Source organism: Rhinatrema bivittatum, chromosome 16, assembly GCF_901001135.1.
Source record: "Rhinatrema bivittatum chromosome 16, aRhiBiv1.1, whole genome shotgun sequence".
Classification (NCBI taxonomy): domain Eukaryota; kingdom Metazoa; phylum Chordata; class Amphibia; order Gymnophiona; family Rhinatrematidae; genus Rhinatrema; species Rhinatrema bivittatum.
Genome location: NC_042630.1, coordinates 21,795,518 through 21,817,187, shown reverse-complemented (window position 1 = coordinate 21,817,187; position 21,670 = coordinate 21,795,518). Strand labels below are relative to the sequence as shown.

Below are 21,670 nucleotides of genomic sequence, written 5' to 3'. Positions count from 1 at the left end.
CCTAGTCCTCTGCTCTCCAGGCTGGCTGGGGCTGGTCGTGATAGAGGCAGCATTTGCAACCCCCAAGGGAGAGAGGGAGGTCCATGCGTCGCTTGACGGTGACACCTAGCAGTTGGAATCAGGGTTTGCGGTCCCTGGCTGAGGAATCTCGCTACAGTAGCTGGGCCAAGGGTTGGGAAAGGATATGAAATAAGAGGACTAAAATGCTAGGTAGTCATGTATGAAGGCTCATGGCGCCATAGCCTGATGGAGGCCTGTTTCAGCTGGGCTTGAAACCCAAAGTAGAAGGGGGGGAACCAAAAGGCAAAAAAGGAAAAGAGAGCCTGGGATAAGCACAAGCAATTCTTAGCAAAATGAACAGAGAAGAAAATCGGAGATCAACTGAGGTCTGTGGCATGCAGCAGAAAGTCATTTGAGCAGATCAGATGGGCCCTACAGTCTCTGTTTCCATGACAGGTAGGAATGTGCGACACTGACCAGGGTCCGACGGCTCTTCATGAGGGTGATGGTGATGCCGTTCGTGGTCACATAGACCTTACGCAAGTAGGATGCCCCCTCTTGGCCTCGATCTTCATTCTTGCCCTCCACTCTGAACGAGGGCCCTGAGTTTTAGGGAAGAGGATGTGGATACAGGAAGAAAGACTGATGAGTTATAAGTTCTGCATACAAGCCTGGCTTATTAGGGGCTCGATCTGGGGTTGTGCAGGCCATTGTGGGGGGTAACATATCATAGAGTCACGCAGCTGGCCGGAGGGAGGCGTCTTGCATCTATTGAGATGTCATCCTTACCCTCACTAGTATACCTGTCTAAAGCTATATACCCATCCTGATCCATACCGCTATACCTACCCAAAGCTGTATACCCTTCTATAACTCTTTACCCATCCACACTTTCACACCTTCTCATATTTGTAGATCATGCCTTCCCCTATTGTATACCTATTACCTAGTATGCTCATTCCCCATGCCTGCCCATGACACCTGTCCATTTCTGTGCACTGCCTATGCTCTGGTTCACATTGTAGCCCTACATCTCTTCCTACCCCATTTGTATGTCTCTTCCTTACCCGCATCCATTTGCCGCCTTTGCCTACCTTTAAAGTCCCCACAAGCTTTGGCTAAAGTGTAAGTACAGGTGCCCATAAAACTCAACAGTCGTCCATCAAAGCTCATGTAGTGAGGATCACCAGAGACATAGCAGGAAGCCCATTCTGTAAAAGAGAGAGCAAGTGAGTGTGAGAGACGCAGACTTCAGCATGTGGGAGAAAGCGCCAGACATAAAGACAAAACAGAGAGAGAGAGAGAGGAAGAAAGAGCTAGAGAAAGGGGTCAGGGGAAAGAGAGAGAGGAGAGACAAAGGGCCAGATTACTAAGTAGTTTTCTTGAAGTCACAAAACGGGGAAAAGACAAGTTAAAAAAAGAAGCCACTATTAAAAAAAAAAAATGCAAAAGTATAGAAAAAATTGGGGTTTCTCCCACATTACAAATATTTACAAGAATAATGAAGTTCAAAGCAAAAATGTAGAGTGAAGACAACGGTGAAGGTAATCGTAGCCTATACTGTTTAAAACACACTCTCATTTATCCTTAAGCCAGACACCTTTCGGGAAGACATCTATTTGACTAAGAAAAATGTTGGAGATAATTTTGAAAGGAGTTACACATGTAAATGTGACATACTATTGTAGCAATTTTCAAAAGCCATTTACTCCCACTAAGTGTACTTTACAATTCAATGTTACTTACACATGTAAAGTCCAGTTTTAAGCTTGCAAATCCTTTTGAAACGTATCCCCTTAGTGAAAATCGGCCTTACAAAATAATGTTAAGACACCCCTTTACAGTTCCAAAAAAAACCAAAACAGTCAAGCCAAGCCTGTAATATTATGGACAGAGTCACTCTCGCAAAATTGTTTTAAAATGCCCCCCCCTCCTGAGCTCGTGTTTCGCCCAGTCAATACAGACTTCATCAGGGGGGGGAAATGTTTGAAATATGAGCCCAATACTTACCTGACAAACGTTCTATAGGATGACTTAAATTTCCCCAATGCCCATAAGGCTTGGCAAATTAAGAATAAACACAACCCTGCTGTGGTTCAAAACAGCAATGTTACAGAGGCAGTGAATTGCTAAATGATGAAATTCACGTGTTCTTCCATAAAAGTTGTTGTTGTACTGACTTCATCCTGCGACGGCGATGTTTGTATGAACCTTCACCATTGTTTTATTTATTTATTTATTTATTTATTAACTTTTATTTACCGACATTCGTGAAGCACATCATGCCGGTTGGTTTTCACTCTCTTTGCTTTGAACTTCATTATTCTTGTATATATTTGTAATGTGGAAGCAAACCTAATTTTTGGAAAACACTTTAGTAACATCTGACCCTTACCAAATCCATAGACAGAATTGGGAGTAAAACCCAGAGGCAACACACTGGGCAACAGCTGGCAGACTCCAGATGATGAGGATGCAGTGTAAGTTGGCTGTTTAAATTCAGCCGAATGTAACTGGCTAGGATTCCAGCTGAATATTTTCCTTCATTTAGCGGGTTGAAATTTGACTGGCTAGATTTAATGACCTAGGCTAAACTTAGCGGGTTAGTACTGAAAATTGGGCACTAATCGGTTAAATGCTCTTGGGCGGAAAGAGTGTACTGAATTCTTACACAGTGTTTCTTAGGTAAGGGTCAAATGTACCTCCTTCTGTTTCTTCAAGACAACCAACAGTAAGTCTTGCTCACTTCCTATCTCAATGAATTCTGTTTTATCTCTAGCATATATAAAAACCTCCTCCCCTTTTTCACCTATCCTGTCATTTCTGAAAATAAAATATCCCAATATATTCACGCCCCAGACCTGATTCTTGCAACTGAAGTCCTATCAATGGCTTTTTCTTCTAGATCAATGACTTTTGCAAGATACGACTACGAGCATTTGCACACAGCTTTTCAAACTGTTTCTCTCCCCTCCACGCCCTGCCTTTTTCTAGTTTCCCCTTTACTGTCTCGTCTGCCGTTACCTGTTGGGTGACAGCCGTAGTCGCCGTTAAGATTGCTGCAGATCTCTTCCTGGGAGCATGCCCATGATTGGCACAGGGTCTGGTTGCTCTCCTTACACTCACACTTCTGGGAACAGTCTGGTCCGTAGAACTCATCCCCCAGCTGATAGAAACGAGTCATACAGATTGGCTCAGCATGGGCTGACTAGAGGTACACATCTTTAGTGGTTTTCACCTGATTCACATCAACCTCTGACAAACTGAGTCAGGCCTTGATCTGGACCCATCACATCTCTGGACATCTAGTTCTGCTTTTTTTTTTTTTTTTTTTTTAAATAGAAACTGAAATTCCAAGTCCTACAGATGCAACAAGATAAACCAGGCCTGGCTCAGCCTGTCAGGGATGATCTAGGTCAGGTGGCATTTATGTATTTTATTTTTATTTATTTATTGATTTTTGTATACCGTCCGGTGTAGCCATCACAACGGTTAACAAAGCAAAACATAGACAAATATGCATGTAAATGCAGTGTTTGCTAAAATAATAGAATAGAAACAATATTGCTCATTAAAAGGAGAGTACAGTACATTCTTAACATAAAAGGAACAATATCATTCATAATAAGAGCACATTCAATTTAAGCATTAAAAGAAAATAAATACGGTATATATTAAAAGCAATAATAAAATAATTTAAAATTGTGGAAAGAATCTAGAGAATATGTAGTGGAGGGTGAGTGGCTTATTAGGAATCTTGATATGCTTTTGAGAAACCCATTTGGTAACCCAATGGGTCATTGTTGACCACTTAACTTGAAAGACATAAAGCTTTGAGTGGTTATGAAAAGTAGGGTTGGCCAACAAGCTTCAGGTCATCAGGGACATGCTGAGTCAATCCTAGTTTTATACCTCAGTGTATCTCTGGGACTGTTTCTCTGAGAGACATTGGAACTACAAATTCCACAGATGAACCAGCAATGGTTTAGCCTGTCAGGGCTGACCTGAGTCAGGTAGTAACCCTATGGGTCAGAGCAAGTCTGAGGAGTTTGTAGGGCCGGAGCTAGGTATGTTAGTGTGGGGCCTCTAGAGCAGAACAGGAGTCAGGGACAGAGCATGAGCTGTGGTCCGAGGGAGGATTGATGGGCTGATCTTGGGTTTACCCTCACTGCATCTCTGGAACTTGGGGTTCCAGTTCTTTGTAAAAAAAAAAAGGTGGTAACTACAAGTCTGTCAGTAAACTGGGGCCACTCTTATGGCAAAGTGTTCTCACAGAACAGCAGCACGAACCTCAAAGGTACCTTGCCATCGGATCCGGCACACCTTGTGCATTGTCCTGCCAGGTCACTTTGAGAGCTGGCCTACCAGTTTCCAGGAAACATTCACCTTCTCCTCCTCCTACCCATCAGGTACCTCTCTAACATTCCTTTCCCCTTCCCCATTTCCATCTTCCCCTTTAAGGTCCTTTCCATCTTTCCTCTACTGCTAGGGTGCTCTCCATCTCCCCACCCCTCAGGTTCTTATGCCTTGTATTCTGATGAGGCACCAGTGGCCAGTCTAGGAACTCCCTTTCTTATTCTTTTTATTACTGGGATATGTTACTTGCTGAACTGAACAGGGAATTCACCTGAGGCAGGGAACAACAGCTTAAAAAACAGTTAAAACAAATGGTAGAACTGCATAACAAGGTCTAAATCTAGAATGGTAGACAAAGGGAGGATAATTTTCAAAGGGACTTCTGGAGGGTAAGGTAGTGTTTTACACGAAGAAATGTACCTTTAGAAAACTTTGCAAGCGATGCATGCATAAAATTACACGCATACATGCTGTATGCATGCAAAGGAGAGGGGTGTTCCAGGGGGTGCAGTCCGGACGGGGATGGGACTTACATGTATATTTATTTTACAAACTTATGCACATAAATAGCATATATGCATGTAAATAGCATGCATTCGTGCACATGCTATTTGATAAACATTGAAAGCATGCATGTATTTTTGGTTTCGTGTACAAGTTTTACTGGTTTGCAGGTGTTCCATTGTGGGATCAAGAAGCATGCACGGTAGTTGCTACAAGAGATTTATGCATATACATGAGCCAGCTTGCTTGTACGATGTTATATCTGCTAATTGACTTGTACAAGTGAAATCGGTCCTGTCTGTTGTCTGCAGCTTTTGGGTGGGAGGTCTGGGCGAACTGGGAGGAGTTCAGGGTGAAATGTGAGAGGGTCTAGGGGAACTGAAGACAGACTGGATGGAGGTATTAGCAAGCTGATGATTTCAAGTAAGCACGCAAATATTTTCAAAACAGTATATGTGTGTACTTTATAAAATACCTATCTCTGTATAAATCAATGATTTCCACGTACATGTTAATATTTTTTATCGTGCATAAAATATATTAATTGTATGTTTGTATGTTTCTAAAATAGGCAGAGGAAAAAAAAAGCTTTCATTGCATTGTAAATATTTGCGCCGACTTTCAGAGCAGAGCTATGCTGTGTTTTATAAACTGCAGCAACCCCGCTTCACAGTTAATAAAATACATAGGGTTCGTCTCCATTTATGTACACAAATCCAGTTTTGCGAATAGATTTGAAAGTTGGACTTCCGTACACAAATTCTCTCTGCAAGATTCGGAGCACGAAACAGCAGGTGTAATTGTGCGCATGGTTTTTCTGGGATCATTTTCAAAGCAAACTTACCCGCACAAGTCTGCTCTGAAAACCGGTGTAACTTGGATGCATAATAGCCCCCACATTTATATATCTGCCTAATCTAGATTTCCACCTTCACATACTATATATGAACAGAACCACATTCATATCAGGGATATGATGATTCCCCAAATCCTCTGCCTTTCCGATAAAGCCCTCCAGGTCCTGAGCACTTGCCCAACAAGCTAAGAAAATTTGCCCTAGCTCATCCCCCTTAGATCAGGGGCCGATTTTGTGCCTGTGCCCTTTCATCAGCTAAGGAGAGTAGATGGGTCAAAACTTAGAGCCAGGGTGTTTACGTTTATCGCTTTTACATTGTGGAACTCTCCTCTGACTTTGCGTCTGGAAAAAGATATGTTCCTTTAGTTCTGGAGTATTGCTTGCTGTACAATGCATTTTTGTAAAGTTGTTATTAATTTTTAAATTATTTTATCATTGTTCTAATTTGTGTTTGTTCTCCAATAAATAAGTATATGGTTTTCTAAATTTATGGCAATAGTTGCCATGTAATGTTTGTGTAGGTTATGCAGCTTGTCCTTGTCTCTGTACATTGCCTTGAGCCATTGTGGTTATGATTAAATAAATAAATAACTTTGCCACTCGAGATTTACACACACGATACTCTCCCTCCACCCCTGCTGCTCCCAGCACTATTACTCATAGTCAGTAGGACTAAAGCTTTCAAACAATGCGGTTAGTAGTCATTCTTACCTGATAGTAGCTGCCGTTGTAAGTGCATCCACACTGGTTGGTAGACACACACTGGCCTCCACTGAGAACAAATCCTTCATTGCACTGGCAGCCCTCTACACATGGCAGGTCACATGACCCAGTGTCAAGGCCACTGCAGGTGGGTAGGCAAGCCAAGCCGCAGGCCTCGTAGTGACTGTTAGGTGGGCAATGGATTGCTGCATTACAGGAAGGAGAAAGAAGAGAATATACAGGAAAATTCATTAACTTTATAGGCTGGGTGGCCTCAAATGTAACTTTGGATAAGGGCTGACAGATGGAATTCCCATCACCTAGGAGAGACTGAGGCTGGGGCTATGGCGCCATGAACCTATATTTGCAGCTACCTAGGAGTTTCCTCCCATTTATAACACACCTCCCATCTAGCCTAGCCTAGCCTTTGAAACCACATTCTCTGGCTGAGGAGCAGAGGCCGCAGCTCCCTCTGGAGCTTGCTGTGTGTGCACACCAAAGTCTGATCACTTAGGTGTCAGCATTGTGCAATGGCTGGAACTCTCTCTCTCCATTCCCCTACTCCTGTGGGGCTGTGAATACTACCTCCACAGCATCCCCAGCTCCGGCCAACCCAAGGGGAAAAATCCAGGTTTGAGAATCAAACTTAGACCTCCCACATGGTGGTGCACAGTGCACTCACAGAGCCTTCAGGTCAGCCCAGCCTTCCATTTTCAATTATAAGTAGGAGTACTAAACTACCCCCTACCCCCTATCCTTTATAAGCTGATCTGTTCCATGGACCTTTTCAAGCACCATCTTTACTCTTGGTAGATTCTATCTGCTCTCTGTGAGTTGCCTTCGAAACTAGGATTGAAACTTGGGCAGAGAGAATGGCCAGTTGGAGATGGTGCCCAAGTGGTGCACAGCTGTTTGGAAATAAGCAGAGCAGGATCACCAGCTGACACTGGGTCATTAGTGACAGGTTGAACCAGTCCTGGCTTTACCTACCCCATATCTATGGACTTATATTTTCAGTTTCTCTAACAAAAGAAGGAACTTACAAGTCTATTGATGCAATGAAGAAAAAGCCAGAACTGGCTCAGCCTCTCCCTGGTGACCTAGAGTAATCTGGTAAATATTAGGGCAAGGCCCTAGTAAAGAAGGCCATTTGATCAGGGTGTGGGATCAGCCAACGAAGCAGAGCTAGCAGAGACTCTTGTAGTGATATGAACTGGTAACCTGGCAGTCATGATTTAAAAGGCAAAAGCTAGAAATGCACCAGTGTGATGCTAATACTCTGATGTGGAGTCCCCTCACACTTCTTAAAGAGGCTTTGGTTGAGCCCTTGAGCCCTCCTGGAGAGGCAGGATGGGAACAGAGCTACTGTCATCACTTCCAGTTGTACATTGACGGACTTGGGGCACATACTTACCAATAATGCTTTGACGATACATTCTACAGATGATACTTACGGCAGAAGGTTTCATTCCTCCAGGGCCCTATGGTGATGTTCCTCTCCTGGCACTCATTCACATAGGATTCCAGGGATTGACACAGCTGTTGCCGGTCACCATCCAGCTCACACATGTCGTACACACAGTCTTTGAAAAAGGTCTGTGGGGAAGACAACAATGAGTGGCCTACTGCAGAAGTGGTAGTGACCAAAGAGTCAACAGAGAAGAAGAGGGTAAAAATGGTTTAAATAGTCCTTACAGGTGTAGTAACACAAATTATTGAACTTTATTAGTGTACTAGAGCTCCATTAATGGGGGACATTACTGTGTTTCAAGTGGACCTTTTTAATTGAAAACTTGTGGAGCTCTAGTACACTAATAAAGTTAAATAATTTGTGTTACTACACCTGTAAGGACTATTTAAACCATTTTCATGCTCTTCTCTATTGATTTTCATTCTGAGCATTGAACTTATCTCTGATACCCTTGTGGAGTGACCAAAGAGTGACATAATTCAAACATGGTGAGGATCAGAGAGGTAGATGGAAAGAAATCAAAGTAGGGTCTGGGTGATACAGTAGGCAGTGGGCAATTGGCCAAAATGGGTGCCATGAGACATCTTTCTGCCAATACTTGCTACATTACTATAAATGTTATATTGTCATGCCTATCTGAGAGGGATAAACTTTACTGATATTCTTCACAAATGGGATTCTTGGCCATACACAGAAGACTGGCCACTGATACACCACCACTGGGCTGAAGTTAGGGTTGGGCAAAAGATAGCAAATCCTGCCCATAACCTCTGGGCATGATAATGAGAACCTTACAAATCAGGGGAGAAAAATGGCAGTGTCTCCATATCACAATGAGATCTTTTTCAAAGACCCTGTGATTGCACCAGAAGAACACAATCCAGTGAACTGCATTTATGCCAGGGCTCTGCATTCTGCTGTGGAGCTACAAACGTACCACATGGAAAAGTAAATACATGCTCTAACTGATCTTATTCTTTAAGGATAGTGCTCCATATTTGAAAGAAAGTTTTGGATCTGAAAGAACACCAAGGAACTCACGTATGGACTGATCTTCTTGTGGCATGCAGCAAATGGTCCATGTGGGTCCACCAAGATCCAGCAATATGTGGGGCCCTCATACAGGCTGCTCTCTTCCTCTGTGCATACTGGGTCCACGACAGGCCCAGCAGGGGTGCAACTGCAGAGGGAAACAGAGTGAAAGAGAGAAAGCAAAGAGTAAAAGATGGCCATACAAACCAAGAGAGGTATAAAAGAAAGAGAGAGAGAATAAGTTGTGAACCAGATCTAGATGCAGAGATCCAGCTGAAAGAGAGGAGATGAGCAAGTTGCTCCAGTGAAGTCTTAACATCTATCATTTTGTGGTCAGATACATATTAAATTCTGGAAAGCTGTGGGAGGTTCTTCCTCCAGCATGCATCTATGACACATGATCCATTTGTGTGGCTCAACCAAAATGTGTCTTATGGAAGAGAGAGTGTCATCTTAAGAATGTCCACAGAAGGGACCTGTGTGGTCTTTAAAACTCACATACATTATCAACTTTGGTTATGGCTATACTGATCCAATAAAACGAATCACAGCCTACAAAGGATCTCATTGTCTCCAGCACCTACACAGATTGCAAGAATTCTGCTTTTTGAAGAAAGTCCAATGCATGGGAGAAAGAAAAGGAAAGAGAGTTTAGATGGGAGAAATTTTCAGGAAAAAAAGTTTTATGCCCACGAATCAGAAAGGCATCTTACTTCTTCTGGGCGTTCCAGCTGTTGCCAAACTCATTAACTCCACTCGCCAATTCTCCATCAGGGGTCTTGAAGTCATTGGTAGGAGTCCCGTCATAGTCACCGCACAAACCGCACATCTGGGTTTGATAGCTGTATACAAAGAAAAACAGAATGATTTATTGACATGGCTCCTCCCATGAAGCTTTTCTATAGCAATCTTGTCACCCATCATAGTTACTGTTGAACTTACAGACTAGTCACTTTGACATCTGCATAGTGATTCCCATCATATCTCACAACCAGGCCAAAATCTGTTTCCACGACTGCATATTTTCCTGATAGCACCACAGAGACTCCAACCACAGGAGTGATAGGAATGTTCACTCTAGTTCCATTCACCTGAATAAGTAATCCAGATCAAATTCAATTTCTGCCCAGTCATTGGTCATATAAAGCCAATTAATACTTAAAGAAAGAAGAGATAACCCAAGAACTCACCTGAACCACTTTATTCTTCAAAATGGCCACTTCAATACCATAGACCTCCACATAGATGGCTTTGACATATGACACAGTGGCTTGGCCATACCGATACTCATTGGAGGCATACACAATGAAGGGACTGTTGGTGGTGTTGCAGGGTTTGGCAAGGATGTAGGTGCAGTTACCATGGAAATCAAACTTCTTCTTGTCAAAAGTGGTGTAATGAGGGTCGCCACTAGCAATGCAGGTAGATGAATCTGGAAGGCAAAGAACCAAATTGATGGTGGCAAAAAGTCAGCAAAGTCATCAACTGTATAAAGGCTGTCCAAGGACATTGGTCTGAGCAGAATTTACCTCTTGGGAAGCATCCCTGAATGTCGGTGTTGTTGGCACAGTATTCATCAGGGTCACAGCTGGTATCGGTGCACTTGGTATTGTTGTTGGCAAGACACTGGCACATCTCCTTACAAGCTTCGGAAAAAATTACCTGACCAGGCTAGAAATCAGGAACAAATACACTGGCATTAACTTTTGTTCACATGCAAATGCTTCACCTTGTAGACAAAGACAACTTCTGCAGCAATGTAAACATCACACATCTATGAGTAACTGACCCAAATTATTCAGCAGGAAATTCTTGGCCAAGTTGGAATGGGTGGCTTGGGAGGATTGGTGAATCAAGCTAAGGGGGAAATGTTTGAAGAAAACTAGTCATCTAAAGTAATAGCTTAGCTGGTTACATCAAAGCCTTTAAAAATCGTGCCCGGCTTGGCACTTGAAGTTAGCCTCCTAATTTACATAAGGCAGCTAACTTTAGTTCGCCAAATATGAGGCAGGCCTGTGGGTGGGGTTAGGTTGGGGGAGAAGTAAAGTTAGCAGGTGTTGATTTTCCAGGCTAGCCACCTTACTTGACCTAAATCTGGTTGACCAACCTCCCTCCCGATGTAGAAAAAAAGAATAGGTGATCAGCACCCTGAGACCCCTTTCCCAATCTCCCTCTTGGCATTTGAGTTGCATTATCTCAAAACAATCCACCCCTTTCTGCATTAAAAAAAATAAATAACAAAGTATCAGGGGTTCCCAAAGCGTTCCTCTTTCTCCCTCTCCTTTTTCCAAAACAAAACAAGCGTGCCCCTCCACTTCTTGATCCTCACCCCTCCCTGCAAAGCTTCCCTAAGATGAGTAGCAGGAGGGCACAAGCCCTCTGCATCCAACGTTGTTCTGATAACCCCTGGATGCCAAGACGGCAAGAGGTAAGATCGTGTCCTCCTCAGCTTGGGGAACCCTTTCAAGGGGGCTGGTGGGAGTGGTGCTGTGGTGATTGGGGAATGAGGAGGCACTTGATTTTATTTTTTTGGAAAAGCAAGGAGAGGGGAGCAATCACCACTTCTTTTTTTTTTTTTTTTTCTTTAAATGCTGGGATGGGGATTGGGATGGGGAGCAGTTTTGAAGTATTGCAACTTTATATTAAACGCCAAGAGGGGAGAACTGTGGGTGGGAGCTTGGTCTTCATGGGGTTTTTTTTGGGGATTGTATTTATTTAACTGATTTTAATGCTATGCAGCTAAGTTTACAAATCTTGCAGGTCAATTGTTTGACCAGCTAGCCAGATATTTAGTGGCACTTTTAACCGGTAAGGTTACCCGCTTATTTTTAGTCACACTGCAGCCTCTGAATATCGACCGCATAGCCTTTAACCTTTCTTCTTAACAGCATGAAGGTTTTCCTGTCACTGGGTGGTACCTGGTAATACTGTCCATTGAAGGCACACCCACACTGCTCCTTCCTCACGCACTGCTCCCCACTCTGCACAAATCCTGCATCACATCGACATCCTTCCACGCACGGGCGGTCACATGACTGGGCCAGAGGCTGGAGGCAGGTGGCTGGGCAGGCAGATCCACATGGCTCATAGTGACTATTTGGTAGGCACTTAATGGCTAATGGGGAGATAAAGAACATTAGTGATGCAATTAGAATCAAATATTGTAAAAATTGTAAATATTATTAATCTGTTTATTCAGAAGTTTGCTGTTCCTTAGTTCACAGTTACCGTTCCATGTAAAGGCAATGCCTAAAAGTTTTTAAGTTATCTGTAAACCGATACGATGTGTAAACGGTTGTCGGTATATAAAAGTTTCTAAATAAATAAATAAAGGTGGAGCTGTTTGCAGACAAAAGGTTAAAAACGCTCTTATTTAAAATATTTATATCTTTCCCTCTTCAAAGTTATGCATACAAGTCATGGCCCATATGAATGCTTCAACATTAATCCACTTATAACCTCCTTTAGGTAAAGTTGTGTTTTGTTTTGTTTTTTGCAGTACTTGATCAGCTTTTGCTTGCCAGTTCTCTTATCTGGCTTGTGGACTTCAATTTGACAGACAAACTCCCTGGAAAGCACAACAACTTTCCACACATATAACCAAAGATGGTGGTTATAGCAGAGCATCTCATTCCCCCAGGGGCCAAAAGTGACATTCCTCTCCTGGCACGCAATCACTCTTTTCCAGAATCGTCCTTGTCAACTCACTGCCACTTGTTGGCCAAAAAAGACCTGACTAGATCAGGCAGTAAACTTCTATGGGATCAAAAGATTTTCTGCAGGTACAGCCAGGGATGTCACTTACGACAAAAGGTATCGTTCCTCCAGGGACGTATGGTGATATTCCTCTCCTGACACTCGTTCACGTAGGACTCCAGGGCCTCGCACAGCTGCTGCCGGTTACCATCCAGCTCACACATGTCATAGACGCAGTCTTTGAAGAAGGTCTGTCATAGGCAGAGCAGGATACTGGTGTTAGGCTCTCAGGAAAAGTTTGCATTGAGTTCTTTTACAATCCCCATAAGCCACTGGATTCCAGGTTTCTGAGTCTTAATATACTTAAGATTAGCTATATAATTTCAGAAATGTCAGCAGTTTCAGTAGCTAATCTGTTTATCTAAGAATCCCATTACGACATTTTCCCTTCAAGATAGGTAACTGTGTAAGGATAAGAAATAAAGTCACTCACGTTTGGATTGATCTTGTTATGACAGGGAGCAAAGGGCCCATGAGGATCCACCAGGAGGCCACAGTATTCAGGTCCCTCGTATGACTCCCGCTCTTCTTCTGTACACTCTGGAACCACCTCAGAGTCTGTGGAGTTACAGCTATGAGGCAAAGAAAAGAGAGGAGGAGAGTCAGGGCATGGAGCTCATGCTGCCACTAAGAGTCTCCTAGTGAGAACCAGAAAGACGACTTACTCGGTCTGGACATTCCAGCTGCTTCCAAAGTCATTGACCTGAGCCACCAGTGCTCCATGGGGGGTCTTGAAGTCATTAGCTGGGATCCCGTCATAGTCACCACACAATCCACACAGCTCACCTTTATAGCTGCAGCAAAGGAGAAGGGAAACCATGGCTATTCTTTCGAGAGAAATTAATATTCTAATGCGCTGCACATACTTGCAGTATTGTGCTGTCTTCATATCGGCAATGCAGTTTGATAAGTTAGACCTCAAGCTCTGTAGATCCATGAATTATACCAGAATCTCACCCTCAGTCAAGGAATCCCTAGTCACATGGTGTGTGTGTGTCAATCTGAGGCCACTTTACTTTTCCACACTAAAAAACCACTCTCCTGTCTGGTTTTACCATGAACTAATTCCCCATGGGATTTACTATATTGCATGTTCCAAGTTTTTACTCGCATTACTGCAGCTGAGAAATTTGCAAGTTCTCAGCCATGACAATGTGTGATGGTGGCACCCCCTCATCCTGGGGCAACCATGTTAAAAGGGGCCATAAGGCCCCCATAATACGTCCCCTCACCTGCACGGCCCATGGGAGCAAGGTAGAGTTTCCTGGTCCCATTCCACCCGTCCAGCACAAACATATTCAAAATCAGCCTTGGTGATTGTCACCCCCCAGCCTCCAAATTCCTCTTCCATTCAAACTCTCCCCCCCCCCCCCCCCCCCCCCCCCCCTCCACTGCTGAGGATTGACACACAACCCTCTCCACAAATCTGGAGATCCGAGGAGTGATCTTCATGGGAATGGGCTATTTTACCACAGCTCAGTAAATCGGCCTCTAGGTAGAGCTTAGGTTTCTCAGAGTACTGCAGCAAGTTTAAAGGCTCTATTTACCAAGCTGGGGAAAAATACCATGGGATTCACTAGCCTGCGGCACCAAGATGGCAGGTTTGTGAATCCAACGATATTTTCCCCAGTGGGAAAGTACCACAGCTTAGTTGGCCTCACAGTGCCCGCATAAGGGCGGCTCCACATCCTGGGGTAAACATTTTTTTTTTTTAAAGGGTTCGTTCATTCTGCTGATTCTCAGCAGAGTAAAATCTCTCATGAAACCCCCTATTCCCGCCACAAGGCCTGCCGAAGTAGTTTTAATGAACCCTAAAACTGTTTTTAAAATAGTGGTGGCGCACCCACCTTGCCCTCTTGTGTGTTACAAAGTGCCTCTCCCCAACATCTTTCTAACCCCCCCCCCCCCCACTGGAAAGCCTCCAAAGTATTTACTTCATGTTTCTTGGCGTCTAGTAAGTTTCCAGAGTGCCCTCTGAAGTGCCCGGGTCTGGCCGGCCATTTTCAAAATGGTGCCAGCTGGCCTCTGATATTTGCCTCATCATGTAATGGGGCAAATGTACATCAGAGGCCAGCTGGTGCCACTATGAAAATGGCTGGCTGGACCCGGGCATTTAGGGGGCACTCCGGACTATTAGAAATTGTAAAAAGTGTAACACAATTTAATAAATCATCCCCTAAGTTTTCTTTAGAATTGTGCTACCCGTTGACATGGCAACGTGATGCATTGCATGCATTTGCACAGGAGATAGCTCATTGACATTCCTGAGTTTCGCCTTATTTGTGTGCAGGGAAAGTAATGGGAGAAAGTTTAGGATAATCTCAGATTTTGGTAGTTATTTCCAAATGCATCTATTTATTTTGAACTCTTTTTAATTATTTATTTTTCATTCATTCAGTTTCATTTACAACCTGATGAGCACCCATTGGTGCCACCAGCGAGGGATAACAGAGCCATATTAGCTGTATCATCGTACATTGCTGCCCGCATTTGTTTGCTGTGGTGACATGAGTGTAATAAATAAATAAATACAATAAAAGATACATCACACCAGCATCAGGTCACAACAAACCCCAGTGATAAACATCTTGACCAAAAAAAACAGAAATTTAAAATAAAAAGTTACTTGTCAAGATAAACATCAAATTGCATGCACTCCTTAGTGCATTGGCATTGTCTCATCCATCTGGGTAAGCCATGATGGCACAGATTCTACTGCTGCTACTGCTACTTATAATGCTGTAGCCACATGCAAAAAGTATTCCAGTCGGGGATTTCAAAAGTGGCACTTGCAGTACCAAACCAAAGAATGTAGCACTACTGTAAAGCAGCTGCTCCCCTAGCTGGTAGAAGATCCTTATCTATATACTTCGTAATTCCTTTTTTTGTTTCCATTTGTTACTTTCTATCTTTCCATCTAACTCCTGTAAAGGCATTCTGTGCAGCTGGGACTCCCTCATTTTAAATTCCTTTTACTTACTCGTCCGTCACTTTGACGTCTGCGTAGTGATTCCCGTCGTATCTCACCACCAGGCCAAAGTCTGTGTGCACAACCATGTACTTCCCAGATGATGAGACGGAGACTCCAGGCACGGGGTTGATTGGAATGTTCACAGTGGTTCCATTCACCTGAGAAACAATCCAGACTATCAAATTCAAATTCTGCTCAACCATGAGTCCTTATCAGTCAAGCAAAGACCACCAGATATCAAAAGATAGAAAAATATGATTGGATTGCTCAGACTCACCTGAACCACCTTGTTCTTCAGAAGGGACACCACCACTCCATACACTTCTACATAGATGGCTTTGACGTACGAGACAGAGGTTTGGCCATTCCGGTACTCATTGGAGGAGTACACTGCAAAGGGAAACTTGGTGGAATTGCAGGGCTTGGCTAAGACATAGGTACAGTTGCCATGGAAGTCATACTTCTTCTTATCAAAGGTAGTGTAATGCGGGTCACCAGATGCAACGCAAGTGGAAGAACCTAAAGGAAATAAGGAAAGTGTTAAATATACTCATCAGTATAACTCCATTTTAATGTAAAAGAGGATCCCAAAGGATATTGGCAAAAAAAGGATTTACCTTTTGGGAAACATCCCTGGACACCTGTGGTGTTGGCACAGTACTCATCAGGGCCACAGCTGGTATCCGTGCACTTGGTATTGTTGTTGGCAAGACATTGGCACACCTGCTTGCAAGCCTCAGAGAAGATGACCTCACCAGGCTACAAATTAGAGAAATTAAACTGGCATTAGTACTGGGTCGTATGCAAACATTACCCTTTCTGATGCTGGGCTCTTCTTTTTTTGCCAACTGGTATTTGGATTTCAGATTTTAGTTTTAATTACTCAACTTTCTAAATATGAGCTCCAGGCAAGTTACAATCAACTACAGTAGGTAGTTCTCAGTAATTTGGTACCTGAGGCAATGGAGGGTTAAGTGACTTATCCAAAGATACAAAAAACATATGGGAAAAGACAGATTTGAACCCTGAGTCACAGTCTGCTACTTTAACTACTAAGCAGCTCCTCCACTCCAACTTGTCATAACTGTGGAATCGAAGTCCAAACTATTTTAAGATCTGGCTGAGTGTGTACTCTGACAAGAATGTGTTTTCCATAACATAATGGATGGAATCCCACTGACTGCGCAGGAGCATTCTGTAGACTGGTGTAACATGGGAAAACACTGGGTGGTACCTGGTAATACTGTCCATTGAAGGCACACCCGCACTGCTCCTTCCTCACGCACTGCTCCCCACTCTGCACAAAGCCTGCATCACATCGACATCCTTCCACGCACGGGCGGTCGCATGACAGAGGCCGGAGGTTGAGACACGTGGCCGGACATGCAGAGGCACACGGCTCATAATGACTATTTGGGGGGCACTTGATGGCTGCAGGAAGATGAGAAGGACATGAAGCATGCCATGAAGCCACTTTCTAACTTGCAACTCTTATTTCCAAAGCAGACCTGAAAAAGTCTGTAACTGCATAGGTTTCTCAGAACTTCATGCAATTAATGATGATCAAAACCAAAAAAGAATTATGACTTTAGGATCACTCTGTTGAACTCAGTGCAATTCACTTGCCAGAGAAGAACTGAATATCTTAGATAGACTCAGTAAACTTCTGAGGGATAAGAAAGAGGCTTTCAACACATATATCCAGGGATGTCACTTACGGCAGAAGGTCTCATTCCTCCAGGGACGTATGGTGATATTCCTCTCCTGACACTCGTTCACGTAGGACTCCAGGGCCTCGCACAGCTGCTGCCGGTTACCATCCAGCTCACACATGTCATAGACGCAGTCTTTGAAGAAAGTCTGTCATAGGCAGAGCAGGATACCGGTGTTAGGCTCTCAGGAAAAGTTTGCGTTCAGTTCTTTTACAATCCCCATAAGCCACTGGATTCCAGGTTTATGAGCCTTTATATATTTACAATTAGCTAAACCAACCATTCTCCATTTTAGAAATGTCAGCATTTTCACTAGCTAATCTGTTTATCTAAGTACCCCATTACATTTACCCTTCAAGATAGGTAACTGTGTAAGGATAAGAAATAAAGTCACTCACGTTTGGATTGATCTTGTTATGACAGGGAGCAAAGGGCCCATGAGGATCCACCAGGAGGCCACAGTATTCAGGTCCCTCGTAGGACTCCTGCTCTTCTTCTGTACACTCTGGAACCACCTCAGAGTCTGTGGAGTTACAGCTATGAGGCAAAGAAGAGAGGAGGAGAGTAAGGGCATGGAGCTCATGCTGCCACTAAGAGTCTCCTAGTGAGAACCAGAAAGAAGACTTACTCGGTCAGGACATTCCAGCTGTTTCCAAAGTCATTGACCTGAGCCACCAGTGCTCCATGGGGGTTCTTGAAGTCATTAGCTGGGATCCCGTCATAGTCACCACACAATCCACACAGCTCACCTTTATAGCTGCAGCAAAGGAGAAGGGAAACTATGGCTATTCTCTCGAGAGAAATTAATATTCTAATGCGCTGCACATACTTGCAGTATTGTGCTGTCTTCATACCGGCAATGCAGTTTGATAAGTTAGACCTCAAGCTCTGTAGATCCAAGAATTATACCAGAATCTCACCCTCAGTCAACGAATCCTTAGTCACAAGGTATGGGTCAGTTTGGGACCTCTTTACTCTGTCACATTAAAAGAGCACGTTCCTGCACGATTTTACCATGATCTAATTCCCATGGGATTTATTGTACTACAGTACCCAGGTTTTTGCTCACATTACTGCAGTTGAGAATTTTTCATGTTCCCAGCCAAGAGAATGTGTGATGGTGACCCTCCATTATGGGACAAGCATTTTAAAGGGGCCCCTATAGCAAGTCCCTCCCCCCTCCCAGTCCCACTGCCCATGGGGCAAGATGAGGTCCCCTGGCCATGTTCTATCCATCCAGCACAAACATATTCAAAATCACCCCTGGTGATTGTCACTCCAGCCTTCTTATGCCTCTCCCATTCAAACGTCCCACAGTTTCAAACGTCCCTCCACCACCAAGGATTGACACACAATCCCCTCGCCAGACACTTCCCTCAACTTACCCCATAGGTCTGGAGATCCAGAGGGGGCCAGAGCGATCCTGACGGGAATGGGCTGCTTTACTGCGGCTCAGTAAATAGCACCGAGGTGTAGCTAAGTTTTTCAGAGTACTGCAGCAAGTTCAAGCCAGGGAAAAGTACCACGGGATTCACTAGCCTATGGCACCGAGGATGGCAGGTTTGTGAATCCCACAATATTGCTCCTGTCAGTAGTAGAGTACAGCCATGGAATATACCATAGTTTACCTGACCTCATTAGTGCTCAACATAATGGAGGCTTCACTTCCAGCACCAAACCAAAGACGGTAGCACTAGCTGCTTCCCTAGGTGGTAGAAGATCCCTTCTGTATATTCTCTCTTTTATTTGTTTCCATTTCTTACTTTCTATCTTTCCATCTAACCCCTGTAAAGGTATTCTGTGCAGCTGGAATCCCCTTGTTTTAAATTCCTTGTACTTACTCGTCCGTCACTTTGACGTCTGCGTAGTGATTCCCGTCGTATCTCACCACCAGGCCAAAATCTGTGTGCACAACCATGTACTTCCCAGATGATGACACGGAGACTCCAGGCACGGGGTTGATTGGAATGTTCACAGTGGTTCCATTCACCTGAGAAACAATCCAGACTATCAAATTCAAATTCTGCTCAACCATGAGTCCTTATCAGTCAAGCAAAGACCACCAGAAAAATATGATTGATCAAATTCAAATTCTGCTCAACCATGAGACCTTATCAGTCAAGCAAAGACCACCAGAAAAATATGATTGGATTGCTCAGACTCACCTGAACCACCTTGTTCTTCAGAAGGGACACCACCACTCCATACACTTCTACATAGATGGCTTTGACGTACGAGACAGAGGTTTGGCCATTCCGGTACTCATTGGAGGAGTACACTGCAAAGGGAAATTTGGTGGAATTGCAGGGCTTGGCTAAGACATAGGTACAGTTGCCATGGAAGTCATACTTCTTCTTATCAAAGGTAGTGTAATGCGGGTCACCTGATGCAACGCAAGTGGAAGAACCTAAAGGCAAATAAGGAAAGTGTTAAATATACTCATCAGTATAACTCCATTTTAATGTTAAAGAGGATCCCAGAGGATATTGGCAAAAACAGGATTTACCTTTTGGGAAACATCCCTGGACACCTGTGGTGTTGGCACAGTACTCATCAGGGCCACAGCTGGTATCCGTGCACTTGGTATTGTTGTTGGCAAGACATTGGCACACCTGCTTGCAAGCCTCAGAGAAGATGACCTCGCCAGGCTACAAATTAGAGAAATTAACTGGCATTAGTTTAGTTTAGTTTTAGTTTAGTTTATTGTTGTTTATATACCGATGTATTAGACGGACCATCACACCGGTTTACAAAGATTACAATATTACAGGGAAATACAATAATTCATAAAATAGTAACAGCTAAAAATTACGCAGAGTAAGAAAATAAATTAGTTGTTAAAACAAATGAAATAAAACTCATAAAACATAGTCAAAGTAAGAGCATAATAAAAGCATTGAAAACAAAGTACGTAATAAAACAATAATAAATCAAAAGCTAGTAAAAATGTTGGTAGCCTATACGATAGTCAATAGATTTAAATGAACAGGGGGTCGCAAGCAAACATTATCCTTTCGATGCTGGGCTCTTCTTTTTTTGCCAACTGGTATTTGGGTTTCAGATTTTAGTTTTAATTACTCAACTTTCTAAATATGAGCTCCAGGCAAGTTACAATCAACTACAGTAGGTAGTTCTCAGTAATTTGGTACGTGAGGCAATGGAGGGTTAAGTGAGTTATCCAAAGATACAAAAAACATATGGGAAAAGACAGATTTGAACCCCGACTTCCCTGAGTCACAGTCTGTTACTTTAACTATTAAGCAGCTCCTCCACTCCAACTTGCTATAACTGTGGGATCGAAGACCAAACTATTTTAAGATCTGGCTCAGTGTGTACTCTGACAAGAATTTGTTTTAAAAACATAATGGATGGAATCCCACTGACTGCGCAGGAGCATTCTGTAGACTGGTGTAACATGGGAAAACACTGGGTGGTACCTGGTAATACTGTCCATTGAAGGCACACCCACACTGCTCCTTCCTCACGCACTGCTCCCCACTCTGCACAAAGCCTGCATCACATCGACATCCTTCCACGCACAGTTGGTCACATGACTGAGGTCGGGGGTTGAGACATGTGGCCGGACATGCAGAGGCACACGGCTCGTAATGACTATTAGGGGGACACTTGATGGCTGCAGGAAGATGAGAAGGACATGAAACATGCCATGAAAGCTTTGAAGTGGATGGGCAGTGGAAAATCAATTAAAACCACTTTCTAACTTAGAACTCTGATTTCCAAAGTGCAACAGAAATAGTCTGTAACTGCATGCAGTTAATGATGATCAAGATCAAAAAAGAATTATGACCTCTGGATCACTTTCTATTAGAATCATTCTGTTGAACTCAGTGCAAATTGCTTGCTATGAAGACTTTAATATCTCAGATAAGGGATAAGAAATAGGCTTTCTGGAGATGCAGCCAGGGATGTCACTTACGGCAGAAGGTCTCGTTCCTCCAGGGACGTATGGTGATATTCCTCTCCTGACATTCGTTCACGTAGGACTCCAGGGCCTCGCACAGCTGCTGCCGGTTACCATCCAGCTCACACATGTCATAGACACAGTCTTTGAAGAAGGTCTGTCATAGGCAGAGCAGGATACTGGTGTTAGAAAAGGCTATCATAGGAAAAATGTGCATTGAGTTCTTTATGATCACCATAAACCACTGGACTCCAGGTATTCTGAGCCTGAATATAGTTAAGAAGATGAGCTATGCCAACCTTATTTTCAGAAATATCAGCAATTTCACTAGTTAATATGTTTATCTAAGAATCCCCATCAAGATATTTTCTCTTCAAGATTGGATTAA

General features: G+C 43.4%; 1 pseudogene; it reads right to left on the bottom strand.

Annotated features, from left to right (window-relative positions):
* LOC115077468 overlaps window positions 1-21,670 on the bottom strand; it is a 107,573-nt pseudogene that overhangs the window by 48,941 nt on the left and 36,962 nt on the right.